Consider the following 20135-nt stretch of genomic DNA (forward strand, 5'->3'; position numbering starts at 1 on the left):
CCAATCAAGACCAATGGAATTTTAGTCGACATCGCCTTTCGAGACATAAATTTCTTACCTACAAAGAAGAATACAACAGCAAGCAAAAAATCACATAAAAAGACGAGCACGAAAACCCATTCAGCAAAACGAGAAACAAAGACCTCACAAGAAGTGGGGCAATGCAGAACAAAGACACCGGGGAACAAAAAAGAGCCCCCCATATAAAAACAACAGCAATGGCGGCACCTCTTTTGGGGCAACCCAGGCAAAGAAAAAGAAATAAACAGAGCCACACAAAGATCAGAAGCATATGATCACAGGAAGAGAAAACGGAAACAAACCTGAAAGAAAAGCGAAGGCAAAGAGCTCCGAAGCAAGTAGAACAAACGACGGCACAAAGGAAACGCTGGAAATTTAAAAGAAACACAAAGAAAGATTCGGAAAAGCAAACAAAGGGAAAAGAAGAAGCGGCACCTTTGAAGGCATAAAAAGAACAAACGCAGAAAGGAAAAAGGGAGCAATAAATAAAGCCTTCACAGAGCCCGAACGGAAATCGAGGAAAAATGGTAAAATGCAATAAATGCAGGAACGGCCATTTTGAAATTTGAAAAACAAAAAAAGACCACTATGCCCGAGCACGACCTCCCAAAAAAAAGGACGAAACTCGGGCAGGGGCACTGTTCATACCCTGACCGGGGTCCTCCAACTCGGTAAATCCGCAAGAGGTCCGACCTTGTCCTAAAGCTCACACCTAAAAGTCGGACCTCGGACAAAGAGCTCAAAGCCGGTCACAAGGAAGGCCCATCAAAAGGAACGCAGCCCAAACCTAAAGGCCGAAATGGCCTGGAAAAGGCGGTTCCACAAAGATAGAGATAAACTCCCAAAGATAAGATAAGATAAGAATATCTTATCCGGGGAAGATCACTGCCAACTACTATAAATACACTGGAGCACCCAGGTATGGAATTCATTCCAAATCTACACATATCTGTTTTGACCCATGCTAACTTAAGCATCGGAGTGTCATTGCAAGTACAACCACCAACCGTTCTGCACACCCAGCTCGGGTCACCGAGCCCCCATCTCGGACCTCTTCAGACGACCGAGCTACACGTTTCAGGTAACCCTCGGAACAGGACCTTTTACTTGACTTTTGAATTTTGCACTTTTGGCTTTGAGCTTTGAATATTCATTTTGCAATTTTTTTCTTTGAGAGACCTCACCGAGATTTCTGAGAATTTGGGAGGAGAATTGATCTCTCTTCTTCCTGGTTCTTGCTTGGGCATTTTCACTTTTCTTGTTTGAGTCTTGAGTGTTAAGAATTGAGGAAATTCTATCTCAATCTCCACTCAAGAGCTCTTTAATTTCTTCTCTGCATAATTAAGTTCAAACACATTTCCTTTACTGCTTCTTCTTTAATTTCTTGCTAATTGCTTTGAGAATTTAGATCTGGGAAGGCAATTGAGATCTAGGCTTTGCTACCTAGTCTCTGGAGTCCTGAGATCACATTTTTCCTTTTGGTTCTTCTGTGAACCTCTGCTGCAATTAATTTCCTTACTGTTTGAGTTCCAATTACTTCTAATTCAATTTCTGCTCTATGAATTGTTGCAATTCAATTTCTCGTTGCTTAGATTCTGATATCCCAGTCTTCAAATCCCTTTTTCATTCAAGCAATTTATATTCCTTGCACTTTAAGTTACTGCAATTTACATTTCTTGCACTTCAAGTTTCAGTCATTTAATTTCTTGTTCTTTAAGATTCAGTCCTTTTACTTTCAGTTCCTTTTAATTTCTGCAATTCTCTCCTTCCCCCTTTACATTTTCTGTTATTTACTTACTGTTGGATACCAAACACTCAATCAATACTTGATTCGCTTGACTAAATCAACCACTAAACTAAAATTGCTCAATCCTTCAATCCCTGTGGGATCGACCTCACTCATGTGAGTTATTATTACTTGATGCGACCCGGTACACTTGCCGGTGAGTTTTGTGTCGGATCGTTTTCCGCACATCATGCGCGTCGATGTATGTGATGCCAAGGCATCTTAGGCTAGTTTCATTAGCCATTTTCTTTTGTTTTTATAGGGTTTTATGCAATTTCTTGAACAATAAGTAAGACATTGGATGGAAGTTTTTGCATACCTTGATTCATTCAAACATGGATAAATTGATGCATTTTCATGAGATTTTTACTATAATTACTTATGTGTAAAGAATGATGCAAATTCTTGTGAATCTTGCAAAGCTGTGATGCATATTTTGATTGATGATAGAAAAAGAGAAGCAAGAAAGAAGCATGGAAAGCAAGGAAGAGTGGCCATGGAAAGAAGAAGAGGAAGCAACGTTGGTGGCCAAAGTTGGTCCACCAACATTGCCTCGAACGTTAGGGAAAAAGCAGAGCAACACTTTGCAAGTTCTAGCGCCAACGTTAGAGGGAACGTTGGTGAGCCAACGCTACCTCCAATGTTTTTGATAAAATTTTCTTTCTGGAATTAGAAAAATTTAATGCGACGCGTACGCGTGAGTGACGCGCACGCTTGGGTAACACGCACACGTGGATAGTCCAACGTTGGAGGAAATGTTTCTAGTCCAACGTTGGGTCCAACGCTCGCGATACAAGGTTCAATTCTGTAATATGAGACAGTGGCATCGACGCGCATGTGTAAGCGACGCGTACGTGATGAGCGGATAATTTATACGCTTTTTGGCATTGTTTTTAGGTAGTTTTTAGTAAGTTCAAGCTACTTTTAGGGATGTTTTCATTAGTTTTTATGTTAAATTTACATTTCTGGACTTTACTATGAGTTTGTGTGTTTTTCTGTGATTTCAGGTAATTTCTGGCTGAAATTGAGGGACTTGAGCAAAACTATGATAGGAGGCTGACAAAGGACTGCTGATGCTGTTGGAATCTGACCTCCCTGCACTCGAAATGGATTTTCTGGAGCTACAGAACTCCAAATGCACGCTCTCAACAGCGTTGGAAAGTAGACATCCAGAGCTTTCCAGCAGTATATAATAGTCCATACTTTATTCGGAAATTGACGACGTAAAGTGGCGCTCAACGCCAAGTACATGCTGCTGTCTGTAGTCAAACACCAGAAACACGTCACGACCTGGAGTTGAACACCAGAAACATGCTACAACTTGGCGTTCAACTCCAATAAAAGCCTCAGCTCGTGGATAGATCAAGCTCAGCCCAAACATACACCAAGTGGGCCCCAGAAGTGGATTTATGCATCAATTACTTACTTCTGTAAACCCTAGTAGCTAGTCTTGTATATATAGGACTTTTTACTAGTGTATTAGGATCATCTTTTTGACTGGTGCGCGAAATTGTGATCACTACAACTTCGCACAACTAACCAGCAAGTGCACTGGGTCGTCCAAGTAATAAACCTTACGCGAGTTAGGGTCGATCCCACGGAGATTGTTGGTATGAAGCAAGCTATGGTCACCTTGTAAATCTTAGTCAGGCAGACTCAAATGTGTATAGTGATATACGAATAAAGCATAAACATAAAGATAGAGGTACTTATGTAATTCATTGGTATGAACTTCAGATAAGCGTATGAAGATGCCTTCCCTTCCGTCTCTCTGCTTTCCTACTGTCTTCATCCAATCCTTCTTACTCATTTCCATGGCAAGCTTATGTAGGGTTTCACCGTTGTTAGTGGCTACCTCCCATCCTCTCAGTGAAAATGTTCCTATGCTCTGTCACAGCATATGGCTAATCAGCTGTCGGTTCTCGGTCAGGCCGGAATAGAATCCAGTGATTCTTTTGCGTCTGTCACTAACGCCCCGCCTGCTAGGAGTTTGAAGCACGTCACAGTCATTCAATCATTGAATCCTACTCAGAATACCACAGACAAGGTTTAGACCTTCCGGATTCTCTTGAATGCCACCATCAGTTCTAGCTTATACCACGAAGATTCCGGTTAAAGAATCCAAGAGATAAACATTAGAGCCTCGTTTGCTTGTAGAACAAGAGTGGTTGTCAGTCACTTTGTTCATAAGTGAGAATGATGATGAGCGTCACATAATCATCACATTCATCATGTTCTTGGGTGCAAATGAATATCTTGGACAAAGAACAAGCGGAATTGAATAGAAGAACAATAGTAATTGCATTAATACTCGAGGTACAGCAGAGCTCCACACCTTAATCTATGGTGTGTAGAAACTCCACCGTTGAAATACATAAGTGATAGTGTGATCATTGGTTTCGGTCCCAGAGAGGGAACCAGAAGAACCAAGATGAAAATACAATAGTAAAAGGTCCTATATATAGAGAACTAGTAGCCTAGGGTGTACAGAGATGAGTAAATGACATAAAATCCACTTCCGGGCCCACTTGGTGTGTGCTTGGGCTGAGCAATGAAGCAATTTCGTGTAGAGACTCTTCTTGGAGTTAAACGCCAGCTTTTATGCCAGTTTGGGCGTTTAACTCCCATTTAGGTGCCAGTTCCGGCGTTTAACGCTGGAATTTCTGAGGGTGACTTTGAACGCCGGTTTGGGCCATCAAATCTTGGGCAAAGTATGGACTATCATATATTGCTGGAAAGCCCAGGATGTCTACTTTCCAACTCCGTTGAGAGCGCGCCAATTGGGCTTCTGTAGCTCCAGAAAATCCACTTCGAGTGCAGGGAGGTCAGAATCCAACAGCATCTGCAGTCCTTTTCAGTCTCTGGATCAGATTTTTACTCAGGTCCCTCAATTTCAGCCAGAAAATACCTGAAATCATAGAAAAATACACAAACTCATAGTAAAGTCCAGAAAAGTGAATTTTAACTAAAAACTAAAAATATACTAAAACTAACTAGATCGTACTAAAAACATACTAAAACAATGCGAAAAGGGTACAAATTATCCGCTCATCACAACACCAAACTTAAATTGTTGCTTGTTCTCAAGCAACTGAAAATCAAATAAGATAAAAAGAAGAGAATATACTATAGACTCCAAATTATCAATGAAACTTAGCTCCAAATTAGATGAGCGGGACTAGTAGCTTTTTGCCTCCGAACAGTTTTGGCATGTCACTTTATCCTTTGAAATTCAGAATGATTGGCTTCTTTAGGAACTCAGAATCCAGATAGTGTTATTGATTCTCCTAGTTAAGTATGATGATTCTTGAACACAGCTACTTATTGAGTCTTGGCCGTGGCCCAAAGCACTCTGTCTTCCAGTATTACCACCGGATACATACATGCCACAGACACATAATTGGGTGAACCTTTTCAGATTGTGACTCAGCTTTGCTAAAGTCCCCAATTAGAGGTGTCCAGGGTTCTTAAGCACACTCTTTTTGCCTTGGATCACAACTTTATTTCATTCTTTTTCTTTTCTTTTTTTTTGTATTCATTGCTTTTTCTTGCTTCAAGAATCATTTTTATGATTTTTCAGATCCTCAGTAACATGTCTCCTTTTTCATCATTCTTTCAAGAGCCAACAATTTTAACATTCATGAACAACAAATTCAAAAGACATATGCACTGTTCAAGCATACATTCAGAAAACAAAAAGTATTGCCACCACATCAAACTAATTAAGCCATTTTTAAAGATCAATTCGAAATCCTGTACTTCTTGTTCTTTTGTGATTAAAAACAGTTTTCATTTAAGAAAGGTGATGGATTCATAGGACATTCATAACTTTAAGGCATAGACACTAAGACACTAATGATCATAAGAGACAAACATGGATAACATAGCATAATTTTCGAAAAACAGAAGAATAGAGAACAAGGAGATTAAAGAACGGGTCCACCTTAGTGATGGCGGCTTGTTCTTCCTCTTGAAGGTCTTATGGAGTGCTTGAGCTCCTCAATGTCTCTTCCTTGTCTTTGTTGCTCTTCTCTCATGATTCTTTGATCTTCTCTAATTTCATGGAGGAGGATGGAATGTTCTTGGTGCTCCACCCTTAGTTGTCCTATGTTGGAACTCAATTCTCCTTGGGAGGTGTTTAGTTGCTCCCAGTAGTTTTGTGGAGGAAGGTGCATCCCTTGAGGCATCTCAGGGATTTCATGATGAGGAATTTCCTCATGCTTGCTCCATCCTTTTCTTAGTGATGGGCTTGAGGTCATGCCTTCTCAGTTGAACCAGCTTCCCTCTTGAAGTTGACCCTTCTTCATGGCCACAACTTCATAGAAGTGGTCTTGATTCACCCTTGAGATGAATCTTTCCATCTCCCATGACTCGGAGGTGGAGGCTTTTGCCTTCCCTTTCCTCTTTTTAGAGGTTTCTCCGGCCTTGGATGCCATAAATGGTTATGGAAAAACAAAAAGCAATGCTTTTACCACACCAAACTTAAAGGGTTTGCTCGTCCTCGAGCAAAAGAAGAAAGAAGAGAGTAGAAGAAGAAGAAAGGAGGAAGAAGGGAAGGGCTTTGTGTTTGGCCACGTATGGGTGGGTTTGGGAGGGAGAGTGGTTTGAATTTGAAGGGTGAGGTAGGTGAAGTTTTATGAAGGATGGATGTGAGTGGTGAAGAGAAAGATGGGTTTTGATAGGTGAAGGGTTTTTGGGGGAGAGGTATTGAGATGATTGGTGAATGGGGAAGAAGAGAGAGAGTGGTGGTGTTGGTGGGGATCATGTGGGGTCCACAGATCCTGAGGTGTCAAGGAAAAGTCATCCCTGCACCAAATGGCATGCAAAAACGTGTTTTGAGCCAATTCTGGCGTTAAACGCCGGGCTGGTGCCCATTTCTGGCGTTTAACGCCAGGTTCTTGCCCTTTTCTGGCGTTTAACGCCAGCCTGGTGCCCCTTTCTGGCGTTAAACGCCCATAATGGTGCCAGACTGGGCGTTAAACGCCCAACTGCTACTCTTACTGGCGTTTAAACGCCAGTAAGTTCTTCCTCCAGGGTGTGCTATTTTTCTTCCTGTTTTTCATTCTGTTTTTGCTTTTTCAATTGATTTTGTGACTTCTCATGATCATCAACCTATAAAAAACATAAAATAACAAAAGAAAGTAGTCAAAATATAACATTGGGTTGCCTCCCAACAAGCGCTTCTTTAATGTCAGTAGCTTGACAGAGGGCTCTCATGGAGCCTCACATTTTCTCAGAGCAATGTTGGAACCCCCCAACACCAAACTTAGAGTTTGAATGTGGGGGTTCAACACCAAACTTAGAGTTTGGTTGTGGCCTCCCAACACCAAACTTAGAGTTTGACTGTGGGGGCTCTGTTTGACTCTGATTTGAGAGAAGCTCTTCATGCTTCCTCTCCATGGTGACAGAGGGATATCCTTGAGCCTTAAACACAAAGGATTCTTCATTCACTTGAATGATCAACTCTCCTCTATCAACATCAATCACAGCCTTTGCTGTGGCTAGGAAGGGTCTGCCAAGGATGATGATTTCATCCATGCACTTCCCAGTCTCTAGGACTATGAAATCAGCAGGGATGTAATGGTTTTCAATCTTCACCAAAACATCCTCTACAAGTCCATGAGCTTGTTTTCTTGAGTTGTCTGCCATCTCTAATGAGATTCTTGCAGCTTGCACCTCAAAGATCCCTAACTTCTCCATTACAGAGAGAGGCATGAGGTTTACACTTGACCCTAAGTCACTCAGAGCCTTCTTGAAGGTTATGGTGCCTATGGTACAAGGTATTGAAAACTTTCCAGGATCTTGTCTCTTTTGAGGTAATTTCTACCTAGACAAGTCATCCAGTTCTTTGGTGAGCAAAGGAGGTTCATTCTCCCAAATCTCATTTCCAAATAACTTGTCATTTAGCTTCATGATTGCTCCAAGGTATTTAGCAACTTGCTCTTCAGTGACATACTCATCCTCTTCAGAGGAAGAATACTCATCAGAGCTCATGAAAGGCAGAAGTAAGTCCAATGGAATCTCTATGGTCTCATTTTGAGCCTCAGATTCCCATGGTTCCTCATTGGGGAACTCATTGGAGGCTAGTGCACGCCCACTGAGGTCTTCCTCAGTGGCGTTCACTTCCTCTCCTTCCTCTCCAAATTCGGCCATGTTGATGGCCTTGCACTCTCCTTTTGGATTTTCTTCTGTGTTGCTTGGGAGAGTACTAGGAGGGAGTTCAGTAACTTTCTTGCTCAGCTGTCCCACTTGTGCCTCCAAATTCCTAATGGAGGACCTTGTTTCAGTCATGAAACTTTGAGTGGTTTTGATTAGATCAGAGACCATAGTTGCTAAGTCAGAGGGGTTCTGCTTAGAATTCTATGTCTGTTGCTGAGAAGATTATGGAAAAGGCTTGCCATTGCTAAACCTGTTTCTTCCACCATTATTGTTGTTGAAACCTTGTTGAGGTTTCTCTTGATTCTTCCATGAGAAATTTGGGTGATTTCTCCATGAAGAATTATAGGTGTTTCCATAGGGTTCTCAGGATCATAAGCTTCTTCTTTAGATGAAGCATCCTTAGTACTGCTTGGTGCACTTTGCATTCCAGACAGACTTTGAGAAATCAAATTGACTTGTTGAGTCAATATCTTATTCTGAGCCAGAATGGCATTCAGAGCATCAATCTCAAGAACTCCTTTCTTCTGATTAGTCCCATTGTTCACAGGATTCCTTTCAGAAGTGTACATGAATTGGTTATTTGCAACCATTTCAATTAGCTCTTGAGCTTCTGTAGGTGTCTTCTTCAAATGAAGAGATCCTCCAGCAGAGCTATCCAAAGACATCTTGGATAGTTCAGAGAGACCATTATAGAAAATACCTATGATGCTCCATTCAGAAAGCATGTCAGAAGGACATTTTCTGATTAATTGTTTGTATCTTTCCCAAGCTTCATAGAGGGATTCTCCATCCTTCTGTCTGAAGGTTTGGACTTCCACTCTAAGCTTACTCAATTTTTGAGGTGGAAAGAACTTTGCCAAGAAGGCATTGTCTAGCTTTTCCCATGAGTCCAGGCTTTCTTTAGGTTGTGAGTCCAACCATGTCCTAGCTTTGTCTCTTACAGCAAAAGGGAATAGCATAAGTCTGTAGACCTCAGGGTCAACCCCATTAGTCTTGACAGTGTCACAGATTTGCAAGAATTCAGCTAAGAACTGATGAGGATCTTCCAATGGAAGTCCATGGAACTTGCAATTCTGTTGCATTAGAGAAACTAACTGAGGCTTAAGCTCAAAGTTGTTTGCTCTAATGGCAGGGATAGAGATGCTTCTCCCATAGAAGTCGGGAGTAGGTGCAGTAAAGTCACCCAGCACCTTCCTTGCATTGTTGGCATTGTTGTTGTTTTCGGCTGCCATGTGTTCTTCTTCCTTGAAGAATTCGGTCAGGTTCTCTAAAGAGAGTTGTGCTTTGGCTTCTCTTAGCTTTCTCTTCAAGGTCCTTTCAGGTTCAGGGTCAGCTTCAACAAGAATGCTTTTGTCTTTGCTCCTGCTCATAAGAAAGAGAAAAGAACAAGAATATGTGGAATCCTTTATGTCACAGTATAGAGATTCCTTGAAGTGTCAAAGGAAAAGAAAAGTAGAAGACAGAAGTAGAAAATTCGAACTTATCAAAGAAGATGGAGTTCGAATTTTGCATTAAGGGATAGTGTTAGTCCATAAATAGAAGGATGTGAGAAGAAGGGAAGTGATTTTCGAAAATTAAGTAAAGATTTTTGAAAACATTTTTGAAAAAACACTAATTGATTTTCGAAAATGAAAGTGGAAAAGAAATCAAGTGATTTTTTTGAAAAAGATTTTGAAATTATAAATCAAAGAGATTTGATTGAAAACTATTTTGAAAAAGATGTAGTTAAGAAGATATGATTGGTTTTAAAAAGATGTGATTGAGAAGATATGATTTGAAAAACATTTTAAAAAGATTTGATTTTGAAAATTAAAAACTTGGCTAACAAGAAAAGATATGATTCAAACATTAAACCTTTCTCAACAGAAAAGGCAACATACTTGAGATGTTGAATCAAATCATTAATTGATAGTAAGTATCTTTAAAAATAGAAAGAAATTGATTTTGAAAAAGATTTGATTGAAAGTATATGATTTGAAAAAGATTTGATTTTGAAAAAAAATTTGAAAACTTGAAAAAAAAATTTGATTTGAAAAAAAAATCTTCCCCCTTGTGCCATCCTGGCGTTAAACGCCCAGAATGGTGCACATTCTGGCGTTTAACGCCCAAAATACTACCCTTTTGGGCGTTAAACGCCCAACCAGGTATCCTGGCTGGCATTTAAACGCCAATCTGTCCTTCTTCACTGGGCGTTTTGAACGCCCAGCTTTTTCTGTGCAATTCCTCTGCTGTATGTTCTGAATCTTCAATTCTCTGTATTATTGACTTGAGAAGACACAAATTAAAAATATTTTTGGATTTTTAATAATCAAAATGCAACTAAAACCAAATAACAATGCATGCAAGACACCAAACTTAGCAGTTTGTATACTACTGACACTAATGAGAATGCATATGAGACACACAAAACACTCAAGTCAAGAGAATTTAAAGATTAGAGTAAGAAATCATCAATAACATCTTGAAGATCCTTAAGATACATGAATGAATGCATGCAATTGACACCAAACTTAAAATTAGACACTAGACTCAAACAAGAAACATAAAATATTTTTGGTTTTTATAATTTTGAAAATTTTTTTTTGGATTTTTCGAAAATTAAGTGGAAAAGAAAATAAAGGTATCAAAATTCTTAATGAGAATTCCAGGAATCATGCAATGTTAGTCTAAAGCTTTAGTCTAAAGGAATTAGACATGGCTAGCCAAGCTTCAGCAGGACATTGCATTCAAGAGCTAAATTGATGAAAATCAATCAGCTTTGGTGATGATAAGAACATCACCTTGAAACACTAGAAATCATTCTTAAGAACTCTGAAGAAAAAATACCTAATCTAAGCAACAAGATGAACCATCAGTTGTCCATACACAAAACAATCCCCGGCAACGGCACCAAAAACTTGGTGCGCAAAATTGTGATCACTACAACTTCGCACAACTAACCAGCAAGTGCACTGGGTCGTCCAAGTAATAAACCTTACGCGAGTAAGGGTCGATCCCACGGAGATTGTTGGTATGAAGCAAGCTATGGTCACCTTGTAAATCTTAGTCAGGCAGACTCAAATGGGTATAGTGATATACGAATAAAGCATAAAGATAAAGATAGAGGTACTTATGTAATTCATTGGTATGAACTTCAGATAAGCGTATGAAGATGCCTTCCCTTCCGTCTCTCTGCTTTCCTACTGTCTTCATCCAATCCTTCTTACTCCTTTCCATGGCAAGCTTATGTAGGGTTTCACCGTTGTCAGTGGCTACCTCCCATCCTCTCAGTGAAAATGTTCCTATGCTCTGTCACAGCATATGGCTAATCAGCTGTCGGTTCTCGGTCAGGCCGGAATAGAATCCAGTGATTCTTTTGCGTCTGTCACTAACGCCCCGCCTGCTAGGAGTTTGAAGCACGTCACATTCATTCAATCATTGAATCCTACTCAGAATACCACAGACAAGGTTTAGACCTTCCGGATTCTCTTTAATGCCGCCATCAGTTCTAGCTTATACCACGAAGATTCCGGTTAAAGAACCCAAGAGATAAACATTAGAGCCTCGTTTGCTTGTAGAACAAGAGTGGTTGTCAGTCACTTTGTTCATAAGTGAGAATGATGATGAGCGTCACATAATCATCACATTCATCATGTTCTTGGGTGCAAATGAATATCTTGGACAAAGAACAAGCGGAATTGAATAGAAGAACAATAGTAATTGCATTAATACTCGAGGTACAGCAGAGCTCCACACCTTAATCTATGGTGTGTAGAAACTCCACCATTGAAAATACATAAGTGATAGTGTGATCATTGGTTTCGGTCCCAGAGAGGAAACCAGAAGAACCAAGATGAAAATACAATAGTAAAAGGTCCTATATATAGAGAACTAGTAGCCTAGGGTGTACAGAGATGAGTAAATGACATAAAAATCCACTTCCGGGCCCACTTGGTGTGTGCTTGGGCTGAGCAATGAAGCAATTTCGTGTAGAGACTCTTCTTGGAGTTAAACGCCAGCTTTTATGCCAGTTTGGGCGTTTAACTCCCATTTAGGTGCCAGTTCCGGCGTTTAACGCTGGAATTTCTGAGGGTGACTTTGAACGCCGGTTTGGGCCATCAAATCTTGGGCAAAGTATGGACTATCATATATTGCTGGAAAGCCCAGGATGTCTACTTTCCAACGCCGTTGAGAGCGCGCCAATTGGGCTTCTGTAGCTCCAGAAAATCCACTTCGAGTGCAGGGAGGTCAGAATCCAACAGCATCTGCAGTCCTTTTCAGTCTCTGGATCAGATTTTTGCTCAGGTCCCTTAATTTCAGCCAGAAAATACCTGAAATCACAGAAAAACACACAAACTCATAGTAAAGTCCAGAAAAATGAATTTTAACTAAAAAACTAATACAAATATACTAAAAACTAACTAGATCGTACTAAAAACATACTAAAAACAATGCCAAAAAGGGTACAAATTATCCGCTCATCATTGACCATTCGGTCTTTTGATCACCTTCGTGGGAGCTGGCCATTTGGCCATGCCTGAACCTTTCACTTATGTATTTTCAACGGTGGAGTTTCTACACACCATAGATTAAGGGTGTGGAGCTCTGCTGTACCTCAAGTTTCAATACAATTACTATTATTTTCTATTCAATTCTCTTTTATTCTTATTCCAAGATATACGTTGTACTTCAACTTGATGAATGTGTTGATCCGTGACACTCATCATCATTCTCACCTATGAACGCTGGTGGACGAAATTGTGATCACATCAATGTAGTATTCTTTATTGTTGTATGGAATCATTATTATGGCACTTATGTGTGGACACAACTCCGTTCAACTTAACCAACAAGTGTACTGGGTCATCCAAGTAATACCTTACGTGAGTAAGGGTCGATCCCACAGAGATTGTTGGTATGAAGCAAGCTATGGTCACCTTGTAAATCTCAGTTAGGCAGATTAAATGGTTATGGGTTTCGAAAATTAATAATAAATAGAAAATAAAAAGGGATAGAAATACTTATGTAAATCAATAGTGGGAATTTCAGATAGGCGTGTGGAGATGCTAGAATCCTGTCGAATCTCTACTTTCTTATTGCTTTCATCCAATCCTTCTTACTCTTTTCCATGGCAAGCTGTATGTAGGGCATCACCATCCTCAAAGGCTACTTTTAATCCTCTCGGGAAAATGGTCCTATGCGCTGTCACTGCACGGCTAATCGTCTGGAGGCATCACCCTAGTTGATAGCTACATCCCATCCTCTCAGTGAAAATGGTCCAAATGCTCTGTCACAGCACGGCTAATCATCTGTCGGTTCTCAATCAGGTTGGAGTAGAATCCATTGATTCTTTTGCGTTTGTCATCACGCCCAGCCTTCAGGAGTTTGAAGTTCGTCACAGTCATTCAATACCGGAATCCTACTCGGAATACCACAGACAAGGTTAGACTTTCCGGATCCCCATGAATGCCGCCATCTATCTAGCTTATACCACGAAGATTCTGTTGGGGAATCTAAGAGATATGCGCCCGGCCTAAGGTAGAACGGAAGTGGTTGTCAGTCACGCGCGTTCATAGGTGAGAATGATGATGAGTGTCATGGATCATCACATTCATCAAAGTGTTGTGCAAAGTATATCTTGGAATAAGAATAAAAGAGAATTGAATAGAAAGTAATAATAATTGTATTGAAACCTGAGGTACAACGGAGCTCCACACCCTTAATCTATGGTATGCAGAAACTCCACCGTTGAAAATACATAAGTGAAAGGTTCAGGCATGGCCGAATGGCCAACCCCCTGAATGATCAAAAGACCGAATGATCAAAGACTAAACAGTCACAAGATTAAACTGTCAAAAGATGTCTAATACAATAGTAAATTATCCTATTTATACTAGACTAGCTACTAGGGTTTACATGAGTAAGTAATTGATGCATAAATCCACTTCCGGGGCCCACTTGGTGTATGCTTGGGCTGAGCTTGATCTATCCACGAGCTGAGGCTTCTCTTGGAGTTGAACTCCAAGTTATAACGTGTTTTGGGCGTTCAACTCCAGATCATGACGTGTTTCTGGCGTTTAACTCCAGACAGCAGCATGTACTTGGCGTTCAACGCCACGTTACGTCATCAATTCCCGAATAAAGTATGAACTATTATATATTGCTGGAAAGCTCTGGATGTCTACTTTCCAACAGCATTAAAAGCGCGCCATTTGGAGTTCTGTAGCTCCAGAAAATCTATTTTGAGTGCAGGGAGTTCAGATTCCAACAGCATTAGCAGTCCTTTTGTCAGCCTTTTTCAGAGTTTTGCTCAAGTCCCTCAATTTCAGCCAGAAATTACCTGAAATCATAGAAAAACACACAAACTCATAGTAAAGTCCAGAAATGTGAATTTAACATAAAAACTAATGAAAACATCCCTAAAAGTAGCTTGAACTTACTAAAAACTACCTAAAAATAATGCCAAAAAGCGTATAAATTATCCGCTCATCAGTCTCCACGTTAACTACCACGTTAATGTAGTTAACGTGGCAATTAACGTGGCTCATGATGGCTTCGAGGGCGTTACTGGTGTTCACTTTTCTCATTAACGCTGCAAGCTTATCCCTATTCCACGTTAGTACCTACGTTAACTAAGTTAATGTGGATGCTAACGTGGCTCTTCCTTGCTTCCTTTGTCCTGAAATTACACAAATAAAGTGCATCAAAGCTCTAATCCAAGTCATGAAATCATGCTTTATCCAATTTAACATTCATTCCTTGCATAATTCTCATGAAATAATGTAAAATTCAAAATATTTGTCTAAATCAAGATGTAAGTGTTATTTTACCCAAAACTTACTTATTTCCTAAGAAAATGCATGAAACTACCCTAAAATAGTAAAGAAAAGGTCAGTGAAACTGGCCTAGATGCCCTGGCATCACAACGCCAAACTTAAAGCTTGCTTGTCCCTAAGCAAGTACTGAAACATGAATGATGAATGAAAAGGCAAGAGGAATGAATCATTATTGTGGAAGTCAAATCCTTAGTTTTATGGAGTTTCATGCATAGCAACATAGGTTCGTTCCTTTACCAGGTTTTAGACCTTTATCATACCCTTGAACACTTGCTTACTTACATCCTCTGAGACTTCCTAGTTATTGATCCTTCCTTCTTTTGTTTTCTCAAGATTTATTGCATTCTTCCTTTGGCTAAGTGCTCTGTAAGAGGGCGACTCTTTATGATAAGCTTTCAGTCAACACTCCCGAACCAGTTGGTTCAAGGTGCTAGGTGTTGAGACACCCCTAAGGACTTACTCCCTCAAGTCTCTTTCCCTCATACATACACACCACAGGCACATGGTTTGTTATTTTTCTTTCTTGAGACCTTGGTGTCCAGCACCTCTTTGGGTTACTAAGTGTTCTGTAGCAAGGGTTACTCTTGATAGTGGACTTTCAACTGATAATCCCGAGTTAGTTAACCTAAGTTACCAAGTGATAAGGCACTCCTGAGAGCTTATTCATCCAAGTATATCCCCTATACATGAGCACCACTGACACATGCCTCCATCTTAAAACCCTTGGTGCCTAGCATTATTTCTTATTGTGTTCCCTTCCTTCTCACTTTTATTGCTCTTTTTCTTTTTTATTGGGATCTTATTATTTAGTTAGTCTCATAGGATGTGTTTCAAGCATAGGGTTCAGGATAGATAGTTGCCTTCTTTCCTTGTTGGTGAACCAACTTAGCTAACTAATCTTCCTACCACAAACATATAGGATTCACTTCACAAAATAACTCCACTCTTATTTTTCATATCATTTCTTTTCATTTGGCTCAGAGGGACACACATACAAGTAAGCAAGATGAAGTTGAAAACCAGGGACACTAGACTAGTAATCATAGACTTTAACAACAATGAAACTTAAATGAAGAATTGAAAATCCTAAACTACTATGGAAGCATGTTCTATTTCATACATGATTTTCCTTATTTAAAGCTTGAAAAGGTAGAGAACAAGAAGGAACTCCTACTTCCACTCCAAACATTATAATGCAGCAGAGTTTAGTGCAATACAACCTCTTATTGATATCTTATTTCTTTTCCGTCAGCATCCTTCCTGCCTTTTGGATGTAGATGTTTTAAGAGATTGATTGAATTCTTGAGAGAATTTGAGTGGAAGTTGTTTGTCCTCCCAAACACTTGAGATCTCGTTAGCCTGCATGTATGCTTAAAAGTTCTTGGAATTCAATTGGTGTGTGAACACCAAACTTAGTTTCCTGCCTTCTGAAATAGATTAAATTCATGCAAGGAACCTCATGTGCTTTTATTGAGCAATTGACTACAAAACAGACATTAAACTATTGTTAGGTGGTTTCCTGATTGGTTGGAGCTAGTAACTAGTCAATCCAAGGGTTCAGATGTGTTCCTTAACACACTCCTTGATGGAGTACCAGCTTAGAATCACACATTCACCTTTGGATTGCTAAGGTGTGGAACACCAAACTTAGCTCCTTGCAATACAGAGAAGCCACTTCACTCTTTTATTAAACTATTAGGAGGAGAAAATTACCTTTGGTTGGGTTGCCTCCCAACAAAGCGCTTTTTTAATGTCGCTAGCTCGACAGTTGCTTCCTTAGTTGAGATGGTACTTCAGTTTGGGGCCCTCCCCTATGTTGCCTAGGTAGTGTTTAAGTCTTTGTCCATTCACTGTTAACGTCCTCTTTGAATCTTCCTCCATGATCTCTATGTGTCCATAAGGTGAGACTTTTGTGACAAGAAAGGGTCCTGACCACCTTGATTTGAGTTTTCTAGGGAATAGCCTTAGTTTGGAGTTGTAAAGGAGTACTTGTTGCCCTTCTTCGAAGCTCCTTGGAGCTAGTTTGAGGTCATGCCTCCTCTTTGCTTTTTCCTTATAGATCTTGGTGTTTTCATAGGCTTGAGACCTAAATTCCTCCGGTTCTTGCAACTACGGAATTCTTTTCTCACTAGCAGCAATGCTATCAAGGTTCAACAGTTTGAGAGCCCAAAAGGCTTTGTGCTCCAACTCCAGAGTTAAATGACATGCTTTTCCATATACCTGTTGATATGGGGACATTCCTATTGGTGTTTTGAAGGCTGTCCTGTATGCCCAAAGAGCATCATCCAGTTCTTTTGACCATACCTTTCTGGATGCTCCCACAGTCTTTTCTAAGATCCTCTTTAACTCTCTGTTGGATATCTCAGTTTGCCCGCTTGTTTGGGGGTGATAAGGTGTAGCAACCTTATGTTTTACTCCATATCTCATGAGGAGGGCTTCTAGGGGTCTGTTACAAAAATGGGTTCATCCATCACTGATAAGGGCTCGTGGAACTCCAAACCGGCTAAAGATATTTTTCCTGAGAAAGTCCATGACCACCTTGTTGTCATTTGTTGGGGTTGCAATAGCTTCCACCCACTTAGATACATAATTTACTGCTACTAGGATGTATTTGTTTGAATAGGAAGTTGGGAAGGGTCCCATGAAATCGATTCCCCACACATCAAATAATTTTAGCTCTAGGATGAAGTTTTGTGGCATTTCATTTTTCTTGGGTAGATTTCCAGCCCTTTGGCACTCATTGTAGCCCTTCACTAGCTCTTTTGCATCCTTGAAAAGAGTGGGCCAGAAGAACCCACACTGTAATACCTTGGCTGCAGTCCTTTCTCCTCCGAAGTGACCCCCATAGCAAGAGCCATGGCAATTCCACAGGACTTCTCGTCCTTCTTCTTCTGAAATGCACCTTCTAAGAATCCCATCTGAGCACTTCTTGAAAAAATATGGCTCATCCCACACGAAATACATAGCATCATTAATGAGTTTTCTTCTTTGATGTCTGTTGATTCCTGGGGGTAGATCTCTAGTTGCCTTGAAATTTGCAATGTCTGCAAACCAGGGTGCCTTGTGAACCAGCATTAATTGTTCATCTAGAAAGAACTCATTTACACTTGCTTCATGTGTGTTGCTTTTCTCACAAGGGGTTCTAGACAGATGATCTGCCACTTTGTTCTCCACTCCCTTCTTGTCTCTGATTTCAATATTAAATTCCTACAACAACAAAATCCACCTTATCAATCTTGGTTTTGAATCCTGCTTAGCAAACAGATACTTAAGTGCTGTGTGATCAGTGAAAACAATTACTTTAGATCCAATAAGGTATGATCTAAACTTGTCAAATGCAAAAATCACTGCCAGCAATTCCTTTTCAGTGGTGGTGTAATTTTTTTGGGTGTCATTAAGGACTTTGCTGGCATAGTATATGACATGCACCAAATTATCTTTCCTCTGCCCTAACACTGCTCCCACTGCAAAATCTGATGCATCACACATCAGCTCAAATGGCAGGTTCCAATCAGGTGGGGGCAATGATAGGGGCTGAGGATAGTTTCTTTTTCAAATTTTCAAATGCTAGCATGCATCCCTGGTCAAATACAAATGGGGTGTCTGACACAAGAAGATTACTTAGGGGCTTGGCTATTTTTGAAAAGTCTTTTATAAATCTTCTGTAAAAGCCAGCATGCCCGAGAAAGCTTCTAATTGCCTTGACATCACTAGGTGGAGGTAGTTTTTCAATTAGTTCCACTTTAGCTCTGTCCACCTCAATGCCTTGTTTAGAAACCTTATGACCGAGAACTATTCCTTCTGTCACCATGAAGTGACATTTTTCCCAGTTCAGGACCAAGTTGGTTTCATGGCATCGTTTTAATACTAAGCTGAGGTTATTCAGGCAATCAGGAAATGAATCCCCAAACACTGAAAAGTCATCCATGAAGACTTCTATGAACTTTTCTACCATATCTGAGAAGATAGAAAGCATGCAGCACTAAAAGGTTGCAAGCGCATTGCATAGCCCAAATGGCATGCGCCTGTAAGCAAACACTCCATATGGACAAGTAAATGATGTTTTTTCCTGATCTCTTGGTTCAACCACTATTTGGTTATATCCTGAATAACCATCTAGGAAGCAGTAGTAAGCATGTCCTGCAAGTCTTTCCAGTATCTGATCCATAAAAGGGAGCGGGAAATGATCTTTTCTCGTGGATGTGTTGAGTTTTCTGTAGTCAATACACATTCTCCATCCCGTGACAGTTCTTGTAGGTATGAGCTCATTCCTTTTGTTAGGCACCACTGTGATTCCTCCTTTCTTTGGAACTACTTGAACGGGACTCACCCATGGGCTATCAAAGATTGGGTAGATTACCCCTGCTTGCCACAGCTTCATGACTTCCTTCTGCACTACCTCTTTCATGGCTGGATTTAATCTCCTTTGGGGTTGAATGGAAGGTTTAGAATCATCTTCCAGCATTATCTTGAGCATGCATATGGCTGAACTAATCCCCTTCAAGTCAGCCAGAGTCCACCCAATGGCATCCTTATGCTTTTGCAACACTTGGAGTAATTCCTCCTCTTGTTCTTGGCTGAGAGCTGAGTTTATGATTACTGGAAAGCTTCTGTTTTCTCCCAAGTATGCATATTTGAGGGTCGGTAGCAATTCCTTCAATTCAAGTTTGGGTGCTTCTTTCTCTTCATTCTTTCCTTCTAGTGTCCCCTAGTCATGAACCTTAGCTGTTGCTACCTCATCGCTCAATGTTGATTCATCTTCTTCTGTTAGCTCCTCAATTTCTTCCTCTTCCAGAGTTTTTTGTAATATAGCTTCCATTGAATCCAACCTCATACACTCTCCTAATGAGTCTTGTGGGTAACTCATGACCTTGAACACATTGAATATCATCTTCTCATCATGCAATCTAAGAGTAAGTTCACCCTTCTGGACGTCAATAATTGCTCCGGTAGTGGCTAAGAATGGCCTTCCCAAAATGATAGATGCCTTAGCTTCCTCCTACATGTCTAGCACTACAAAGTCTGCTGGAAAAATAAAGTCTCCCACCTTTACCAACAAATCCTCCACTATTCCCTGGGGAAATTTGAATGATCGGTCTGCCAATTATAGGGCCATCTTTGTCGGTTTGGCTTCCTCAATCATCATTGTTTTCATCATTGCTGAAGACATCAGATTTATGCTGGCTCCTAGATTGCACAAGGCCTTCTCCATTGTGATCTCCCCTATGATACAAGGGATTTGGAAGCTCCCTAGATCCTTCAATTTTTGGGGTAACTTGTGATGAATGATGGCACTACATTCTTCGGTTAACACCATCGTCTCGTTGTTTCTCCAGCTTCTTTTTTTAGTCATC

At 40.3% G+C, this 20135-nt stretch overlaps 1 non-coding gene across 1 annotated transcript; it reads left to right on the top strand.

Moving 5' to 3' along the window:
* Positions 1–8685: 8685 nt before the first annotated feature.
* On the top strand, positions 8686–8793 carry LOC130937240 (small nucleolar RNA R71). The gene has a single exon (XR_009068466.1). It is a non-coding gene; the product is annotated as a small nucleolar RNA R71 (small nucleolar RNA).
* The last annotated feature ends 11342 nt before the right edge of the window (positions 8794–20135 follow it).

Source organism: Arachis stenosperma, chromosome 6, assembly GCF_014773155.1.
Source record: "Arachis stenosperma cultivar V10309 chromosome 6, arast.V10309.gnm1.PFL2, whole genome shotgun sequence".
Lineage (NCBI taxonomy): Eukaryota > Viridiplantae > Streptophyta > Magnoliopsida > Fabales > Fabaceae > Arachis > Arachis stenosperma.